The sequence below is a fragment of the Felis catus genome, chromosome A1 (assembly GCF_018350175.1).
Source record: "Felis catus isolate Fca126 chromosome A1, F.catus_Fca126_mat1.0, whole genome shotgun sequence".
Taxonomy (NCBI): domain Eukaryota; kingdom Metazoa; phylum Chordata; class Mammalia; order Carnivora; family Felidae; genus Felis; species Felis catus.
This window is the reverse complement of record NC_058368.1, coordinates 238,374,712-238,395,135: the sequence shown is the minus strand read 5'-3', so window position 1 is coordinate 238,395,135 and position 20,424 is coordinate 238,374,712. Positions and strand designations below refer to the sequence as shown.

Genomic DNA, 20,424 nt, shown 5'->3' with positions numbered 1-20,424 from the left:
ATTCTACGTCCCGGCAGCAAGTTGGACGCCATTGGCCCCCTCCCCGGGGACCCGGCCCAGGCCAGTGTTTCTGGTGAGGGCAGGGCACTCAGGGTCGGGCTGCAGATGCTGGGACGCTCTGCGATGTCACGGTGCCGTCTCAGATATTTACATTTGGATGTTTCTTCTTCCCGGCTGTCGGGTGATCTTCTGAAGGTGCTTGTTGTTCAGAGAAATGCACTCAGGTCCCGACGGAGGGATGGCACTCCTCCGTGCGGGGGGCCCTGGGCCCCTTTCGGGACTCAGCAGGAGAGGAAGAGACACGTTTCCTCCTCTTCTCGGGCACAATCCCTAAAGTGCCACTTGGCCCAGACCCCCAGGGGCAGAAACAGGGCTGACCTCAGCCCCTGGGCCTCCGCTCTCCAGGCACCTCCCCCAGGTGCTCTCCTGCCCCAGTCACGCCCCTTCCTCTCTCCCTTCAGACCTCGTGCCTCTGGGCACCACTGGAGCGTGGTGTCCAGAGGGTTGGTGCAGTGAACCCTGACCCCTGTGTGTACGGCCCCCACTCCCGTCTCTTGGTTCCCGACGAGCCCCTCCCGACACACAGAGAAAACGGGGTGCAGCGTGGGCAAGCCTGGGCGATGGCTGCGTGGGGTGGGGGGGGGGAAGCCTGGGGCTTTGCGAGGGCGCCCGCCCTCCCACGGGGCTGAGGGCCACGCGAGCCAAAGCTCGACCTCGCGGGCCTGGTCCTGCCCTGCTTGCTTTTCTCGAGTGTGTCTGGGAGCAGGTGGGGCAGCGGGTCGAACCCTGCAGCGCGAGGCAGGGAACGGGCGGGAGAGCCTGGAGGCGTCACGATGCAGGGTCTGTGTGCCAAACAGAAATTCTGCAGACCCAGCCCCGTGTGATGCAGGTGTGGGGCCGGCGAGGGCCGGGTCGCTTTGTGTCCTTGACTGAGGCCGGGCCCCCGCTCCTCAGACTTTTCCTCTGTGGGATGACGGGTTCGGTCCCTCGGCCCCACGCGCGGGCGAATTTTACTGTGTTTGTGTGGCAGCCCCTCAGAGGCCTGGCGGCCGGCATGACCCGAGGGGGCCGGGCCCTGGGAGACAGGAGCTGTCTCTGGCGCCCGTCCGCACCCTGCGTTCCCTGCGGTGGGCATCTCGGCACACAAGGCTTTCTCCCCTAACGCTTTTCTATTGAAATCAGGGTCCTCTGACCTTGGCGGCCAGTCCTTGCTCTTAAACTTTCACTCTTTAAACTGAGTGCTCCATCCGCCCCCCGAGCGAGGGGAGCACCGTCTGCCTTCTGCTCATCTCTGACGTGCCCGCGACGCGGGCGGGAGGACGCCCACGATCCCGAGCTCAGCGCACGGGGGCGGGACCCAGCGCCCACCCGCCGCGTGGACAGCGTCCTGTGGCCAGCGGGGCCACGGGCGGAAGTGAGGCCGGCGGCACCCACACCCGGCGGGCGAAGCCCTCGGGCCCAGAGGCCGCCAGGCTGCCGCGGCGGCCACTGCGGGTGCCCCGCCCCGGGGACCAGGTCCCGCTGTGCAGCCAGGTGCTGAGGGTGTGGCATGTGGAGCTAACGTTCGCTAGGCCGCCACACCCTGCAAGGACCTGCGCCTGGCCCGACGGGACCCTGCGCCTGCCGAGTCAGGATGCCCCCACCTGCCGCCCAGACGTGGGCACACGTGTCTGAGTCGGGTGCGGTCTCCGGGGCCTGCTCACTGGTGACGTCCCTCAGCGAGCAGGTCCAGGGCAGGGACAGGCCTCCGTCATGGGTCAGGGGTCAGCGAACGACCGTTCCAGGAACGCAACCCGGCCAGCTGCCGGGTGGCTACTTGAGGATGAGTGGCTGACGCGGAACAGCCTGCGAAGCCCGGAACCGTTAGGTCCCGCTGTACATACAGAGCGCGTTCGCAGGCCTCAGTCAGGCCAGGGACGAGCGGGGGCCGGGCCGACGGCCGCTGGCCGACCCCCAGCACCACCTCTGGAGGGAGCGTGCAGGGGTCCCTGAACCAGGGGGTCAGCCCCCAGGTGAGTCCAGGGGGAGGGGCCCTGGGGGGACACAGTCAGGGCTCTCCCCGAAACCGGGGTGCGCCCCCGGGATGCAACATGGCCTTCACGTGAGCAAGCGGGACCCCAGCCTCAGCCAGGCTGCCGGGGGCGGGGGGGCGGCCCCCTCCCAGGGTAGGGTCTCTGTGGCAGGAGGAGCAGCCTGGTCCCCCTTCCCTGCCTTCCCCTCTTTCCCCCTCTTCCCCCCCTTCCCCCCCTTCTGACCCTTACCCCCTTCCCCTCCTTCCCCCCTTCTCCCCCTTCCCTGCCTTCCCCTCTTTCCCCCTCTTCCCCCTTCCCCCCCTTCTGACCCTTACCCCCTTACTCTCCTTCCCCTCTTCCCCCCTTCCCCCCCTTCTGACCCTTACCCCCTTACTCTCCTTCCCCTCTTCCCCCCTTCCCCCTTCCCTCCCCTCCACGGCAAAGGCTACAGACACAGGGGACTTGCTTCCCTGAATGCTAATCAGGGGGTGCAGGGCACGTCCCCCAGCACGCAAGGGTCCCCCAGGGGCACAGGGTGCAACCCCCAGAGCACGAGGGTCCTGGGGGGGCACACGCAGGTGTCCCTGTCAGCGGTGCACCTTGTATGGAGGGTCTGGGTTCAGGTCAGGTTCTGGGCCTCGATGGGCGTGCCCAGAAGGGCTGGGTGCGGCAGGGGCCATCTCTGCCCAGCTCCTAGTGGGCAGACACTCACTCCCCTGAGTTTCTTGCTCTTCCGCAGGGTCAACAGAGCCACTCACGGACACAGCTTCCAAGTGCCCCAGACCACTGGGTGTCCAGGGCCGGGGCTGTGTCAGGACAGCCCCTTCCCCAGCAGAAGCTCCTTGTAGCCACGGCCTTTCACTTGGGGAACCTAAGCCGGGCAGGGGACGGTGCCCAGGCCACCATGGCGTGTGGGTTCCGTTTGTGAGCATCTGGGGGCCGTGGAGGGACCATGTCCCCACCGCCCCTCGAGCGACTGTGGGCCGTGAGCGCTGGCGACTGCTGCAGACAGGAACTTGTACTTGAGCGGGTCAGCTGACTCTTCAAAATCAGCAGGTCAGGGACACGTGCCGCGGACCAGAGCCAGGGCTGGGCGGCTCCCAGGACCAGGACGCGGGTGTGTCCACACGGGGCACGCTGGGGCATGGAGACGGGAGGCTGTCTCACGGCCACTTGGCTCCCCGGGTTCCCCCGTCCTGCCTGTCGGGTGGGAACATTGCTTCTCTGTTCCACTTGGAGCTCAGGCTCCTGGCCTCCCTGCCCCGGGGGGTCTGCAGGGCGCCTCAACTGTCGCTGTCTGCTTGGACACTTGGGGCTAAGGCTCTGGGGCTCCGGATGGGGCTTCATCCGAGTGGGGTTTTGGAGGACGTGGACCCCTGAGCAGAGGGGAGGTCGGGGCTGAGTCTGGGGCCCTGCTGCTGGGGGCTGACGGGGGGCGGGGTGGGCAGCCAGTGAAGGAAGGCCGTGGGGATTTGCCTGAAGGCGTCTGCTCCGGTCCGGGAGTGCTGTCATCTTGCAGTGAGAGCGAGCCTCGGAGAAGCTCTGGAACGTGGGACTTCCAGAATATTCGACGTGCCTCCTCGTGACTGCTTGCACCGGTTCTGGCCAGCAATCACCGTGAGAAGCCAGGTCCTGGGCTCTCTCCGCTTGAGTTTCTGCAGTCCTGGAGCTCGGCCAGAAGCCGTCCTTGTCTGGGATTCCCCCTCCTCTTCAGACGCCAAGCTTGACATGACGGTCAGGGCTCAGTGTTCCCGAGGGCGACCGGGACTCCGGAGCTGGGGTGCGCGCCATTCCGCCATCCCCGAGGGCCTGGGCCACAGGGCACCTGTGCCAGCGGATCGAGGTGAGTCTGCTTTCCACGGACACCAGCACCCCTGCCCAGGGCCTCTGCGGACGAGGGGAGCTCGGACGCAGCGTTCGCACCAGACCTCGAGCCCCGATTCCTCCTTCCTGCTGAGCAGAGGCGACTGGGAGCGAATGCAGTCACATCGGTTCCTTCTCCAGGGCCACAGTCAAAGTCACAAGCTGAGCCACCGTGCAGCCCTGCCTGCCCCGGGGTGACTCACTCTGCCCACCAGGATTCTGAAAAACCCCTTTGTGGGGGTTGGACTTTTCTCCAGCCTCTCCGATTCCGATGGAAGAAGAAGGCTGGGGGGCCGGCCCAGAGCGAACCCAGCCCCCGCCTCCCACGGGTCTGCCCACCTCACCTCCGTGCCGCCAGCCACGCGGGTCGGGAGGGCATCGGCGGGGGGGACCCTCCTGTCCCGGCAGCTCCGTCCTCGGGCAGTCCCCCAGACTCAGGCCCACGGCTGGCCCACTGATACCCTTCCTCCCAGAGAAGTGATTTCTGAGACCAAGTTGATTTTTGAAAGACTATAATTTACACAACCCTGGTGCCTCCGACATGGGCACCACTTTAGAGCTCGGCGTTCCGTTTCTGCGATAAAGTGCCAGCAGTCAGTCCGCTCTCACAGTTTGGCTTTGACCAGGAGCCTTATCATGACGCGGTGATCACGCCCGCGACAGCCAACTGTTATACTGCACTGTGTTTGACACAAGGATCTGGTTGGTGGCCGTGGCCGTGCAGGCTGGGGGTTATCACGTGCCTTACTCGTGAGGGACCCGGGATGGAGACACTCCAGGAGGCTGCAGCATGCCGTCCTCTGAAAGGAAAGGCCGGGGAAGGGGCTCTCCTCGGCAGGCGGACCCTCCCAGGTCCCCCCTCCGTGCCCGCTGGCGAGCCTTCCCGCAAGAGCCCTGTTGGGGCCTCTCCGCCTTTCCTTCCGGTTTCCTTGGCGGTGGGAGTGGGCCTCTGAAGGTGGGCTGTAGGCATGGCTTTCCCCAGCACCCACAGGCCAGCCATGACCCTGCTCCACGGCTCGCCTGGGCTCCACACCTCATGCACCGTCGTTGCCTGTGCGTGGGCGGCCCTGCTGGGGGGGGGGGGTGATGTGCCAGCTGGGGTGAAGGCAGGCGCTGCCCAGGACACTCTCCCCAGTGACGTCGACAGGTGTTGTCCTGTGCAGCTGGGGCTCCGGGGCCCCGCCCCCCCGCTCGACCGCAGGCTCGTCTCTCACTGTGAGGGGCAGGCGTGTCCGTGTGGCCACTGAGCGAGAAGGGTGTGGCTCTGGGGAGACTTAGCACTGGGGACAAGCCTGGATCCCCGAATCATCCACTTTTTTTTTTCAATAGATGAAATTTATTGTCACATTGGTTTCCATACAAATCATCCACTTTATAAAAACAAAACTTGTTGGGGCGCCTGGGTGGCTCAGTCGGTTGAGCGACCGACTTCGGCTCAGGTCACGATCTCACGGTTTGTGGGTTCGAGCCCCGCGTCGGGCTCTGTGCGGACAGCTCGGAGTCTGGAGCCTGCTTCGGATTCTGGGTCTCCCTCTCTCTCTCTGCCCCTCCCCCACTCATGCTCTGTCTCTCTCTGTCTCAGAAATAAATAAACATTAAAAACAATTAAAAAAACCCCAAAAAGCCAAAGTGGATAAGGGAGGATGCAGAAACTTAAAAAAAAAGAGAGAGAAAAGTAGCGAACTTGTTACTTGAGGTCTGTTTTGTGTTTACAGGAGACGGCAGCAGAGAGTTCCTGTGGACCTTCACTCGCCCCACTTCTGCCAACACCTGCTCGCTGGGGGATAGTGGTGAGCACTTTGTTCAGATTGCCTCAGTTCTTAAAACGTATTTATTTATTCTGAGAGAGAGAGAGAGAGAGAGAGAGAGAGAGAGAGAGAGAGAGACTGCGAGAGCAGGGCAGGGGCAGAGAGAGAAAGAGGGAGAGAATCCCAAGCAGGTTCCGCACTGTCAGCACAGAGCCTGACTCGGGGCTCGAACTCACACGCTGTGAGATCACGACCCGATCCGAACCAAGAGTCAGATGCTTAACCCACTGAGCCCCCCGGGGCGGCCTGAGATCTCCTCAGTTTTCACCCGGTGTCTGTCTTCTGTCCCAGAATCCTGCTCGGGGTCCCATGTGACATCCGGACATCATGTCCCCTCAGGCCCCTCTGGACGATGGCAGTTTCTCAGACTTCCCTTGTTTTGGGGACCTGGACCATCTTGAGGAGGGCTGGGCAGGTGTTTTGGAGAATGTCCCCCGATTAGGACGTGTCTAGTGGGTTTTCTCGTGGACGGTCTGGGGTTGTGGGATTTGGGAGGAAGGCCGTGGAGGACAGGTCACTGTGGATTCAGCCTTGACCTCTGGCTCAGGCGTGTTCGGGGTCCCTGCGCACGCCGACGGGGCGTGGCTATGCGCAGCCCGCGCGCAGGAGAGGACGCCGTTCGGCCCCGGGGGCCCAACGGCCTGTCTGGTCGCCTGGGGCTTCTGCCCTGGAAGCCGTCTCGCCCCGTGAGTTTGCCGATCCAACTGCTGACCCGGCGTGGACCCCAGGACAGCTCTTGTAGGCTTTGGGTCAGGAGCCCACACCACGCGGGCTATGCTGCTCAACGGTTCCCGTGGCAGGCACGGCGGGCCGAGGCGTGGCCACCCACCGAGACAACGCTCAGATGCGTGGTGGCCTCCGTCTGGCCTCCGTCTCTGGCGTCTGACGTCTGTCTGCGCGTCTCTCCCTTGTCTTCCTTTCTCCTGCTCCGTGTTATCTCGTGTCCTCTGAGCCCGTCTCCACGGCCAGCAGATTCCTCCCGGAAGCAGGCCGGGGTAGCCCCCGCCACCCCTCCCCCCTTGCCTCCCGTCCCTCCTGCACATTAACTGACCACTGGCACGTCCGCGGGGGCCCCGTCGCCCGCTGCGGGGATTCGTCTCGCCAGAAACAGGCCCCCCGAGTCCCGGAGGGCGAAGGACGGCTCCCCGAGGGGCTCCGCGTCTGTGGTCTCTCGCCTGGCCTGCCGTGCCACGGACGTCGGGGTGGCGGTGCGGGTTCAGGAGGCCCTTTGGCGTCGGGAGGGACTATTTATGCAGGTTCAGTTGGCACCAGGAACTGGCTGGGGTCAGACTTCCGTCTGGCTTGCTGGCTCCAGACGGACGTGTCTCTGGCTGGCGGACCGTGGCCCTGGGAAGAGGGGTGTCTGCTCCCGCCCTGCCTCGTAGGCACCGCTGAGCCCTCGTCCTGTGTGTATTTTGTGCCAAGTGACACGCACACCCCGGTTGGGCACGTTTTCCAGGAGGAGCTGTCCCGTCCGGGGCGAAGGCTAGGTCCCCGCCCGGAGGAGTGAGGGACGAGCCCCGTTGGTGCCCGTCACGCTCCGTGTCCGTACTTGGCAACCCGCCAGCTCACCAAGACCTCCTCGTGACCCTCAGACCAAGTCTCGTGGTGCCTTCGCGGACGTTTGCGCCAGTGCTGGCGTGACGGGAACTTGAGGCCTGGCTCTTCCGTCTCAGCTCCTTCTACAGACAGGTGGCCGTTACACAGCCGACCGAGATGCGCGATTTGGGCATTTTTTGTGCTTTTTGCTGGCGCCTCTGTTGGCTTAAAATGCTCCCGGGTGTGGAGCCGAAGTGCTTCCTGGTGGCCCCGAGCGCCGGGGGCCGTGACGCGCCCTGCACAGAAAACGCACGTCGGCCACGCGTCTCGCAGGCCTGGTTACGGGCCGCGGGCCTGGCGTCCGGGGTCGAAGAGCTGACGGCAGACGTTCCACACGGTGCCTTTCAACGGAAACACACCAACAAGGTCGGGTGTGGATGGCTGAGGGACATGGGGCCCGAGGCCGCAGGAACCCAGCCCCGTGTCTCACCCGGCAACGGTCGCGTATCCGCTGGGCCGGCGTGCGGGCTCGTGAGGGGCCAGCCGCAGAGATGCGTGTGGGCGTTAAGGGTTTCACTGCTATGTGCCCATCAAATGATACGCTTCTTCAGACTTGATGTTTTACCTGGAGGACGGCTCACACTTACGCATTTGAATATTTTCGTTTTATTCTAAACGTCTTTGAGGAGCGTATATAAAAATAAAACTCGTAAATTCTCCTTCATTTGGGGGTTTGAGTTACGGTGAAGAGTGGGGAATGGTCTCTAAGTGTGTCCCAGCTGCCACTCGCTGTCCTCTCGGGTGTATTTGTCTCGCATGGTCACTTGGATTAGTGCACTCTGACGGGTGTATACTTTATGGGAAATAATGGGTTAGGTCACAGCTGGTAAATCAGTCCCGTTTGGAAATCCAAGGCTACAGAGATTTTTAAAAGGATCATAGTTTCCTTCAACTGCAAATGCACTTGAATGATTAAGTTGAGCACCAGTTTCTAAATTTTTTTTTAACATTTATTTATTTTTGAGAGAGAGACAGAATGGGAGCAGGGGAGGGGCAGAGAGAGAGGGAGACACAGAATCCAAAGCAGGCTCCAGGCTCCGAGCCGTCAGCGCAGAGCCCGATGCGGGGCCCGAACTCACAGACCGACAGCGACTTGATGACCTGAGTGAAGTCAGACGCTCAACCGACTGAGCCCCCCAGGCGCCCAAGCACTAGTTTCTAAAGAAGACAGAACATGGGTGTTGGCTGGCTGCTTCTGGGTCTGAGCTTCCCAGGAGGTATCCAGGACCCCCCCCCCAACCCTACGAGCAGACCACCCCACCAGCAACTTGCATTTCAAAGCCTTGGACACTCTGAAAAGCCCACTCTTTCACGGACACACTGGGGGCTGCTCCTTTTTCCCTGACAGCCCTGAGGAACAAGGAAGGGGCAGCAGAGCACAGGCGACCGCGATGAGTCCACCCGAGAGAAGGCTGGTCCCTCCTGGGCAGGAAGGGGCCGCCAGGAGGCTGTGGCATTAGAGGCCCCCACACCACCCCTCAGAAAGCCCCATATCAGATTCTGGAAGCAGATACTTGGAGGGAAGCACCAAGCCGGGAAGCCAGCTGCCCTCAAAACCACATGATGTCTCAGATGTCAAAGGGCAAGTTGACGCCTGCCTGGTTCATGGCAAAGCCCCAAGCGTCCCAGCTCCTACCCCTGCCACATCCAATGGCACTTTCTCAAGACAGAAGCAGGACCATCTGTGGGAATACGCATCGGTGTGATGGTTAACCTCAAGGGCCGACTTGCCTGGATCATGGGGTGGCCGGATAGTTGGTCACACATTATCCTGGTGTGTCTGGGGGGGTGTTTCTGGATGGGGTTCAGGGAGGCAGACGGCCACCCCACCTGAACAGCCACTTGCCCATCAGCAGAGGGTCTCCTCTGCCTCGCCCCACCCGGACGGCAAGGCCGTGGTTCTGTCCCTGGACCTGTGCCCACCTGCAGTGGGAAACGTCGTACCTGTTGAGTGAGTTGTACTGGAGATAAGATACGACTCAGACGTGCCCGCCAGGCCTGGTTCGTGACTGCAGTGAGTTACGCCCGGACTTCGCTGTTGGGGGGTTACCGGGGACCTGGTTTTCATTATTGAAGAGTCCGAATTAGAGATTCTGTTGAAAACATACAGGCTGGTCTTATCCTATTGAAGAACGAAAAATCAATAATGAAGTTCCTCCCAGAAGGATTCCGACCAGGTCCGCTGTAATGAATAGATATGTCGGTCACGTATTTTATTATAAAAGTTATTCACTCGAAAACGGAAGCTTTAACAACCAGAGCTGTTTGCTCGGTCCACGCTCTTATTGATCCCGACGATTCATTTAACAGGACATTTTCAGTCTATCGTTCTCAAGGTCGGCCCCGGACCAGCAGCGTTTGAGAAACGGGTCCCAGCCCCACCGACTGGGTCCTACCGCCGGTGGTGTTGGGGGGTCTGCACTCTGACGGTCGCGCCCCGGACATTTTAGGGCCCTGACGCCTGGGGGTCACTGCCTGAGCCCAGCTCCCGGTTTTGCAGAATTTTGGGAAACACAAAGCCGGTGGGTGACAGGGGATAAGAGTGTGAGCTTGGGAGGGGCTTCCGGGCAGGGAACACAGCTGAGCACACGGGGACGTAGGTGACCGAGTCCAACAGGGTCCATGACCACGTCTTCCCTGGCAGCAGCAGAGGCCGAACCTCCTTTTGCAGCAGGCAGCGTGGCCTGATCAGAGCCCGTGACGGCCACCACCTGCTGTGTCATAACCTAGGCATGCCCACACGCTCACATGCCCGGTGACGTCTCTGGCACCGTACTTCCCCAGGGCCTACAGGCACTGAGGACTCTTGTCTGTCTTCTCTAGGTTTTTGGAAGTTTACTGAGCAGCGGAGAGCCCGCCCTGTGTCCCCTCCCCCGCCCCCTCATCCCACCCGCTGCCCAGTGGGCGAAGCTTTCGCCCTTCGCCTTCGTGTTCCCTCTCCTTCATGTGTTTCGCTGTCCTTTTGCGTGAAGAAGTCGTTAACCAAACAACAACACGACAGCAAGTTGAGGGGCGATCGTGACTCGGGAGGGTCGATGAGGCCGGCAGACAGAGAGGCCAGCTGGACTGGACGCGAGAAAGCAGCCTGACTCTTCACGAACCAGGACGGGAAAATGTTGTTACCAAACCCCCTTCGCGCAAGGCCGTTCAAGCGACCACAGGCCAGCAGAAGTGAAACAGAGTGACGAAAGTGTTTGCTTAATCTGAAGGAAGGAAAGAGGGCATAAAGCAACGAAATGCAGGTGGGGTAACAAAGAAAACAAAAGCAAAAGCGTAGATTTAGACTGAATTATACCAGTAATCATATTTTACATTATCGTTAACTGCATTAACACGAGGATCATCAGCTCGAAAAGGTTATCAAAGAAGAGAAAACAGTTATACCGTGCCCTTAACCAAAGAAAGCGGGCGTGGCTGAGATAATGTCAGACGAAGTCGGCATTGACATGAGGAACAGAGCAGACTCGAGGAACAGAGTTCCTGCGTTAGAGGGAACGGGACAATCCGCAATGGTCAGGAGCCAGTCAGGGATGACCTAACAATTTTAAATTTGACACGTCGAATAACTTAACCTCAAAGGTATGTAAAAAGCAGAAACAAAACAAAACAAAACAAAAACCCCTAAATAGACAAATGCACAATCGTAGTTGGATATTTGAATCCACCCTGACGAGGAACTGAGGGCGAGCAGAACAGTTCAGTTATCAAACTGTGTCTAATTGACATCTACGGGGTATTGCTCGCTCACCAGACTGCGGGATACACGCTCTTTTTAAGTGCCTTTACTAACATTGATCACAGGCTGGACCATGATACAAGTTTCAGTATATTTAAACTCTGAAATAATAAAATGTTTTCTGACTCTGATACAATGAAGCTAAAAATCGGTAGCAAAAACATCCCTCAAAAAACAGCCCTCCAAACGTTTGGACGTCAAGCAACACTCTTCCAAATAACCTATGCATCTCCTCCGGCAGCAGAGGAAAGAAAAATCTAAAATGATTGAAATTTAAAACTATTTGGAACTGAATGATACAGAAAAACAACAACAACAACAACAAAAAAATTGCGCGATTCACCTAACGCCGTACTTAGTGGAAAATTCATAGACTTAAATGTGTTAGAAAATAAGACAGCTTGGAAATCAATAATCTGAGTATCCATTTGGAAAAGTTAGAAAATGGAAAACAAAATTCCAAATGAGCAGAAGGAAGTAAATGATACAAGAGCAGAAATCAATGAGATAAAAGTCATGGGCACCACTCAACTTTGAGAAGCCCAGTTAACCAAACTGACGTAAGACAGAAAAGAAACAGGGATGCTCCTGTGTCTGTTAAAGAAGCTGGATGTATATTTAGAAAGGAAATGACACTCCCTTGTGAATCCACTCATGTGATCCACCGAATATTTGAGAAAGAAATAGCACAGACATTAAGCAAATTCTCTGAGAGAATAGGAAAGGAGAAAACACTTATATATATATATATTATATTTTATTATAATTTGTATATAATTTATTATTATATAATTATATATTATATATATTTATAATTTATATATAATTTATATTATATTATATATATAAAATAATATATTTATATATTATATATTTATATATAAATTATATGTAATTTATATATAATTTATATATAATTTATATTATATTATATATATTATATATTATATATATAATATAATATATATATAATATAATATATTTAATATATATTATATATATAATATATATATATATTTTTTGCCACTCACATAACCTTGATCACAAAACCTCATGAAAATGTAAGAGAGGAAAATTGCAGACCGATTTCTCTCATGAACAAAGACGCATCAAAAGTTAAAATCTTAGCCAACTGAAGGCACAGAAGAACCTTAAATTCATATCACTAAGTGAAAGAAACCAGTCTGAAAAGGGTACATACAGACTATATTTTTTTTTAACATTTATTATTGAGAGACAGAGAGACAGCACACGAGTGGGGGAGGGCCAGAGAAAGAGGGAGACACAGAATCCGAAGCAGGCTCTGGGCTCTGAGCCGTCAGCACAGAGCCCGATGCCGGGCTCGAACTCACAGACCACGAGATCGTGACCTGAGCCGAAGTCGGACGCTTAACTGACTGCACCACCCAGATGCCCCAATACATACAGATTGTATGATTCCAACTCCGTGACATTCTGGAAAAGGCAGAACCACAGAGACAGTAGAAAGATCAGCGTTTGCCAGCAGTGAGGGAGGTTGGAGGCATGAAAAGGTGGAGCACAGAGGATTTTTAGGGTTTTGTGATACTACCTGCTGGATACAAGTCATGACCCGTTTGTCCAAACCCGTGGGACCTGCGACAGGAAGAACCCTAACGCGAACTGTGCACCTTAATTACTCGTGATGTATCAGTATCGCTCACTGACTGTAGCAGTGTCGGCACAGACAAGGGAAACGCTGGTGGAGGCGGGGCCGGAGGGCCGTGTCTACAGAACTCTGTGTACTTTCTGCTCAGTTTTTCTGCAGACCTAAATAGTTCTGTTTTAAAACCTGTTGTAGTTTTTTTTTTTTAACTCCATGCCTAGCACAGAGCCCAACATGGACCTTGAACTCACAACCCTGTGATCAAGACCCGAGTTGAGATAAAGAGCTGGATGCTTAACCGACCGAGCCACCCAGGCACTCCTAAAATTTGGTGTATTTTTTTGTGTTAGCGACAATTAGAAAAACAATTTTTACACTGCACCAAAAAATAATAAAATAACCAAGAACAAAATAGAATCAAAGATGTACAAGAATCATTTATAAACGTTTACACAACATCATTCAGAAAGAATTTAGAAGTCCTAAAGGGTAGAGATATACCATGGTCATGGACAGGATGCCTCATGTTTAAAGATATTAATTCTCTCCTAGGTGTTCCAGATGAAAATCTCAGTATGTGTGTGTATGTAGACATTGACAAACCATTTTTAAAGTTTATTTACTTATTCTTAGAGAGAGAGAGCGAGAGAGAGAGAGTCTGCACCAGGGAGGGACAGAGAGAGAGAGAGAGGGAAAGAGAGAATTCCAAGCGGGCCCCGAGTTGTCTTCACAGAGCCCGACGTGGGGCTTGAACTCACCAACTGTGAGATCATGACTCAAGCTGAAATCAAGAGTCAGATCTCAACTGACTGGGCCACCCAGGTGCCCCGAGAAACCATTTCTAAAATGTATACTGAAATACAAAGAGTCAGTAGCAGACAACGTAACTTGAGGAAGAACCAGGCTGGAGTGGTATGTTACCGGAAATGTGATTATTTTCAAGTTGCCACAGGTACCGGTGTGGGCTCTTGAGGGGACACTGGAAGAAACAGGGGCTCCGGAAACAAATTTGCATGTAGAGACATTCGACTTACACCCAAATTAAGAGTTTCTGTTCCACGCCAGAATGGCCAAGGTGAAAAAGAGAAATCTTTGGTGGCAGGATCGTGGACGGCGGGTGTGCAGCTGGGCGCGGGGACACCCGGGGGCACGCAGGCGCACACATGTACTCACCAGAACACGCGGATGGGAACGTTCACAGCCTCAGCCCGGAGGCCACCGAGTGCTGCTAACAACAGGACGGACGAAGACGTGTGCCCGGTTTGCACCGCGACGCGACAATGATAGCCACAGACGCCTTGCAAACGTGCCCAGAGACAGGAGGAAACTGGGCGGCGAGGGCCCACGTCCTGCCGCGTGGTTCGGGAAGCTGAGTGGTGGCTTCCGCGTGGGGCCGGGGTCCCTCAGGGGCTGGCGACAGCTGCACGGCGGAGGCCGTCTGTGCCCTGCTTTTGATCTGAGTTCTGGTGATGGTGGTAAGGACACAAAAGGCCGCTATTTGCCGCGTGTCATGAAAGCTTTCTCAGAAATACCGTAACGTTTTGAAAACAGTTGCACTTAAATGCACCTAAATGAGCATTTCAAAACTGACCATTACCTTAAAATCGCTGTGATTTCAAACTACTCTCCATGAAGGCAGACCTGTTTCGATCGATAGTGTTATTTGCTAAGCTCTGAATCAATATTTTCTCTTTGCTCGGACAAGCTCCCCAAGTGCCGGGCAGACGGGTTGATGAGGCCGCGTGTGGCCCCCACGTGCCACGCCGGGACAGCGCTCACCCACACGGCGGCCCCTCCACCGGACCCACAGGGAGCAGGGGAGGGTGCGAGGGTGAGACCCGCCGGCCGTGCCCAGCCGGCAGCAAACGCTGGGAGTTTCTGGCAACCTCACCTACACCGCCCGGAGTTTCTGGAAATACAGCCAGCCCGTCGCACTGTTTAAACCCTCCAGCTGGCTGCTCTCACACGGACTCAGCCACGAGGCGGGTTTGTTCCAGACCAGGATGGAGTGTGCCTCTGGGTCGCCGTGGCCTTGGGGCAGAACTACAGGACGGGCGGGTGTATTTCCTCCCCTGGTTTTTGGGTTTTCAGTTATAACTGGACACGAAATCAGAGAACACGGGGCAAAGCGCTGCGTGCACGTGGGTCCTGTCCTGCCGGACGGGCCGACCCCTCCGCGGCTGCTGGTCCCGGGCGGGGGCAGGTGGGGGTGAGACAGGAACGCCGTCAGTGTCCCGGCCAGAGAGAAAGGAGGCCCGGGCCGCGAGTGGCACGCTGAGGTCACTGTCGGAGCGTGACGATAGCGCCTCCTTCCTTCTGTTGCTCAGAAAAGGAAAGCACGTCTCCAGAAGCGCTCAGAAGTTGTGTCCGCAGCGACCCAGCATCGCCGGGTGCCCGGGGCACTGCGGCGGCTACCGGGACGGCTGGGACGGCAGCCGCGCCGGCTCCGGGGGTCGCCCGTGCCCCGCCTGGCTGTCACCACCGCCCCACCTCGCCCGGAGACCCGCCCCTGCTGCTGCGTGTGGCTTCTGCGTGCGACACCCCACAGACACGCGTCGTTTGGTGTGTGAGGTTCTCGTGACCGTGTCCTCTGCCTTGCCACGAGGGAGCCACGTGGGAGCCACAACTACTGACGGCTGGTCCCTCAGAGCCCACCCGTGTCCCACGTGGGCAGACCCCTCCTCCGGCTCCCGTGGGGACGCCCTGTCTCCCAAACACTGGGGACTGTTCTGTCCCCTGAGGCGTCAGCACCCTCTGCCCTCCCTCTCCCGTGGCCTTCGCCCTCCATGGTGCCTCATCTGTGGACCGTCAGCCTCGACCACGAGACCCGGAGCTCTGTGAAGACCGAGCCGGGGCCAGGGCCGGGGCCCGGGAGGTGACGGATGAAAGAAACGGAGGAAGAACGGGAGGGAGGGTGACTCCGTCCCGGGAGAAATCCTGTGGGAGTTTCTGGTGACACCGAGGGGGGCGGGATTGGCTCAGCTCCAGGGGTCACGCAACCTGCTCACACGGGGCACTGTGGTCACCTCCACCTGCCTTCACCTCGGGGCTGGCTCTGCGTTCCCATCGGACATTGTCCTCTGTCCCAGCTTTGGCCCCCGAGCCGGTGTCTGGCCTGGCCCCATTGGGCCCAGCGCTTGATGAGGCTGGGTCACCGCAGGACTGTGCTGGCCGGGGTCCCCATGTCGGGGTTGAGCCCGGTCCCTGAGCTGTTTCATTGAGTGATTTGCTCTGTTCAGAAGAAGAGAAGATTTGAATTAGTGAATCTCTCCAGTGTCCGTTCAGTGGAAAATGATCGGGTTGTCCTGCCCGGGAGAGCGCACAGAAACCCACAACTGACCAGCCTTCCTGCCGCTCTGACGAGGAGACAAAGTGCTGGGCACCGTTGTCCAGTGTCCGCACGGGAACGAATCCCGAGATCCACGTGTCCACGCGGCTCCCTGCGGAAGGAGGCTGGGGGGTGCCGGGGACACCCCGATCCGAGGTTCATCTGCCCGAGTGGGGAGGTGCACAACCCGGCGTGGCTCCTTCACGTGGTCCCAAAGAGGCCACACGGGTGGGACGGCCCCTCGTTGCCGTCCTTCCCTGTCCCCTGCGTTGACACCATTAGCCCGTCCGCTGACCGCACGGGGCGCTGCTTTGGAGGTGACATCGGGACCCGGTGACCACAACCCAACATGATGCCCTTCATTGCCCCGACCACAACCAAACCCAGATCTTGTCTCCATCCACCAATGCCACTGCCCCGTTGGCCACGGCCATTTGGACCACGGTCAAGTCTGCTATTTTAGTGATGGTTCCAGGAGGACGTTTCTGGCGTAACAGAGGGTAGGAAAGTGGGGACACTGCTTGAGGACCAGGAGGCAGGCCACTATCCAGTTTACATTTAATTCCAAATGCCCCCCCCCCCCCCCACTGTCACTCTCAGCAACAGTGAGAGGAGGGCCTGTGGCGGTAAGGATTGCTTCAGCCGTGGTGGACGGGACATCAGAAGGAGCAAGGACTTACAGAAACGAAATCTAGAGGATGGTCCTGGCTTGGCTGCCGGGGGCTCAGGGGTCAGACGGGGCCCTGCCCCCTTCGTCTCGGGGCTCTGTCATCTCAGCCGGCGGCAGGGCCCCGTGTTCCAGATGCAGTCCTCATGTCCCCCCGGAAACCAGCCAGTGGAAAGGAAGAAGGTGTGTCCCCTTCCCTAAGGACATTCACCTGGAGACACTCCCCCCTCCCCGCACCCCCCATCACGAGCCGGTGACTGGGACCCAGCCCTGTGGCTGAGCAGGTGTGGGGAGGCCGGGACACGGACTCCCCCAGCTACACGTTGGAGAGTCTCTTATAGGACACGAGGAGGGACGCTCACACCGGACACCTGGGGGGTCACCGCAGACCCACCTCCCCTGCCCCTGGGGGAAGGCCCGATGACTGTAGTCTGAGCAGCGAAAAGTTGTGACTTTAACCTGCATTTCTTTTTTTTTTTTTTTTTCAACGTTTATTTATTTTTGGGACAGAGAGAGACAGAGCATGAACGGGGGAGGGGCAGAGAGAGAGGGAGACACAGAATCAGAAACAGGCTCCAGGCTCTGAGCCATCTACCCAGAGCCCGACTCGGGGATCGAACTCACGGGCCGCGAGATTGTGACCTGGCTGAAGTCGGGCGCTTACCGACTGCGCCACCCAGGCGCCCCTTTAACCTGCATTTCATTGCGAGGTGGGGAGTTTGAGGACTTGCTCGCTTGCCATTGGCCACGGGCACGTCCTCCGCGGAGAATTGCCTGCCTGTGACCTGTTACCTGTTGCACATCTGCCCTGTTTTCTGGGTTTCCCGAGCTCTTCGCACGTGCTGGATGGCAGTTCTGATCCCTGTGTGTGTTGCACATCTCCCCAGTCTGTTTACCTACTGTCTTTTAGAAGTTTAGCATTTCCGTGTGGTCCCCTCGGCCAGTTGTTCCGTCTGGTGGGCCTTTTTTTAGCAGCTGGTTTAAGAAGGACCGAATTCCCGAAGATCGAAGATTGTAAACCCACTGTCTTCTGTTTGCTTCTGACACATTTGTAGTGTGTCAGTGTTTAGGTCTTAAAGTATTTGGAGTTCATCTTTGGCGTATCATCCCCGCCGCCCCCCCCCCCCCCCCCCCCCCCGCCAAATGTACACTCATTTGTCAAAATATAGGTTATCGAACAATTTGTCTTTCCTCCGTGGATCTGCAAGTCTTGAAAGTCATGCGATGATCGGACCGGCTTCGTTGGCGTGACTGTGTGCACTAGCTCGCGGGCGGGTCCCCTCCCCCTTCCCGCTTTGCGGCATCAGCTAGTTCTTTGTTCCTTGGGAGTTCTTCCACGGGGATCCTGGGGCTCCGATTCTGTTGGAATTCCGATCAGGGTTACAGTGAATTCGCGGAGTGGACGCTCCACACCGCCGAGTGCCGCCCCTCGGGAACATGACACATCTGTCCAGCGATTTAGGTATTTCTTGCGTTTGGCGCTTAACCTTTCTGTGTTTCACTAACACACGGAAAAAATACAGGGTGACTCCTGGTTTACAAACAGGGGAGGGGCGGATGGTGACAGGTGCGGGGTAGCAGCCCCTTCCTGCAGAGAAGGCGACCGTCATCGGTGCTCTCAATGCTTACGGTGACTTGTGCTCTGTGACCCTGGGCTGGCCAGGGTCCTGTCCTCCCGGCTCACACGTCCACACACAGGTGTGCTTCTATTCCCCAGGCCTCAGGTGGCTGTTCGCGCAGTGCCCTGAGACGCGCAGTGACAGGGTCACGAGCTTTCAGAATTTCGCAATAAAAGAAAAGCCAACGCTAGAGGTATGTGACATAGGGGCCACAGATGAGGACACACTGCTTAGAGATCAGCTCTTATCGCCTGTGGGTTTCCTGCCACCCCTGTGGGGGCCGCACCCCAACATTTGCGGCAGATGTTTGTCATTTCAGCCTTCTTGCGTCCACCCCCCCTTCTGCGTTTGGGCAGCTCTGCCCTGAGGGCTCACGGTACAGGCGTCCCCCGGAGGGAACCAGGACGGCAGATGCTGGCTCTGCACGGCCTGGTGGCCCCGGGTTCCTGGAGCCCCACTCGGGACCCCACCACACAGATTCCGGTGGCTCAGGAGTCAGCGGAGGTGAGCCATGCGGACCTGAGCTCCAGTAGAGGTGACGCCTGGCCAGCCGGGGAAGGGACCTAGTGGTGGCCGGGCGGGTCAGGTCCCTGGAGACCTTTCCCCCTCGCCAGCTGCCTTCCTGCTGCATGGCTGGGTCCTGCAGGGGAGGGGCCCTGGGGTCTTCATATATTTTGTCTTTTATTCCCTGCATTTGCAACTTACCCCTACCTGGGCCCTTCCGTGTCCCCTGATCCAGGAAGCTCCCACCCAGGGGTACCTCCCACAAGGGGCCTGGTGGTCTGGGGCTCCCCAGGCATTAGCCCGTGGACCCTGTACACACCGAGAGCGGGGTCAGAGCAGAATCCATTCCAGGGTGGGTGGCCGGGTCACTGGGAGCCCTCAGGGCCCAGTGGCTGAGGCAGAACCCCCGCCCAGGCTACTCCTGGACCCGGTCCTTGGCTGGCCTCTGGCCTCCCGCACCCCTGTGCTCTTCTAGGCCTCGCTCTCCAGGCTTCCCGGAAAACCGGAGACCGTCTGATGTGATGCCAACGGGTCCACTGCTTCTGACTTGGGCAGATCTTTCCTCTGCTCACAGCTGGCAGAAGGCTGGCGTGGCTGTCCCGAATCCTCGCACACCCTCACTGTGGTGGGCTGTTCACAGCTGCCATGTTCACGTCCTGATCCCCGGAAACTGGGAAGGTGACCTTTCCTTAAATAGCCAAAATGTGATTCAGCAGATGTGATTAAGTTAGAGATCTTGAGATAGGAGATTATCCCGGATTAGCCGGTTGGCCCTAAATGCATCCTAAGTGTCCTTATGAGGGGGCAGGGCAGAGATCAGGTGCACACACGGGGAGGCCACCTGACGGACAACGGAGGCAGGGACCGGAGGGACGTGGCCACAGCCCAGGGATGCCTAGGGCACCAGGAGCTGGAAGAGGCAGGATTTCCATGTGCGAACTCTGGCCTCCAGGCTGGGAGAAGATACATTTCTGTGGCTTTGAGCCACCAATGTGTGGTCATTTGTTCCTGTGGCCCCAGGACACTCAAACATCACCCTTTGGAGAGCCCACCCAGCGCTTGGGAGGGTGACTGTCCCTCTGGGCTGAGTGAGCTCCCCAGGGCCCCGCACACCATCTGAAATCATGTGGCTTTATGGGACCAGCGTGCTGGGAACCTCGAGCACAGAGCCAAGTGCCGTGCTGGCCCGGGGGCCCCTCTGCTCCCGCCTAGGAGCCCTCGGCCCCGCCAGTTGCTTTCTCTCTTCCTGTGTCCTTGTCCTCGGTCTGTCCTCGGGCCCTTGCTCACGTCAGCGGCTGGGGGCTGCCTGTAAGCATCGAAACGGGCAGGGAGCCGGAGGGACACGGGCCGGCCTGGCCTCTGCGGCCAGCACGTGGGTCACGCACCGCCTGCCGCGGGACCTCTAGCTTCTCAAGACGCGGTCGGCATCTGTGACAACAACTTTAATCTGGACCTCCCAGCGCTGCTGGGGACGGGCACTGAGTGTGATCCTCACCGTCTGATTTGTTCAAACACGGTCCTGAGAGCCGCGTTGCAATGTTATCACAACACAAAAGGCCACAAGTGTCCTTGGGGTCCGGCGTGGCCGCCGGAGGAGGATGAGGTCAAAGCTCCGGGGAGCCTCCCACACGGGGTGGCTTTCAGCCACGTCACGTCACTCGTGC

General features: G+C 57.9%; 1 protein-coding gene across 1 annotated transcript in view; it reads left to right on the top strand.

The window, feature by feature from the left end:
* The first annotated feature begins 3,723 nt into the window (after positions 1–3,723).
* The window catches only part of LOC123380599, a 35,524-nt gene continuing 18,823 nt past the window's right edge, over positions 3,724–20,424 (top strand). The window contains exons 1-2 of the mRNA XM_045039279.1: positions 3,724–3,855; positions 5,591–5,665. The gene's annotated coding sequence lies outside the window, so the exon portion shown is untranslated. The remainder of the gene's footprint in view (positions 3,856–5,590; positions 5,666–20,424) is intronic.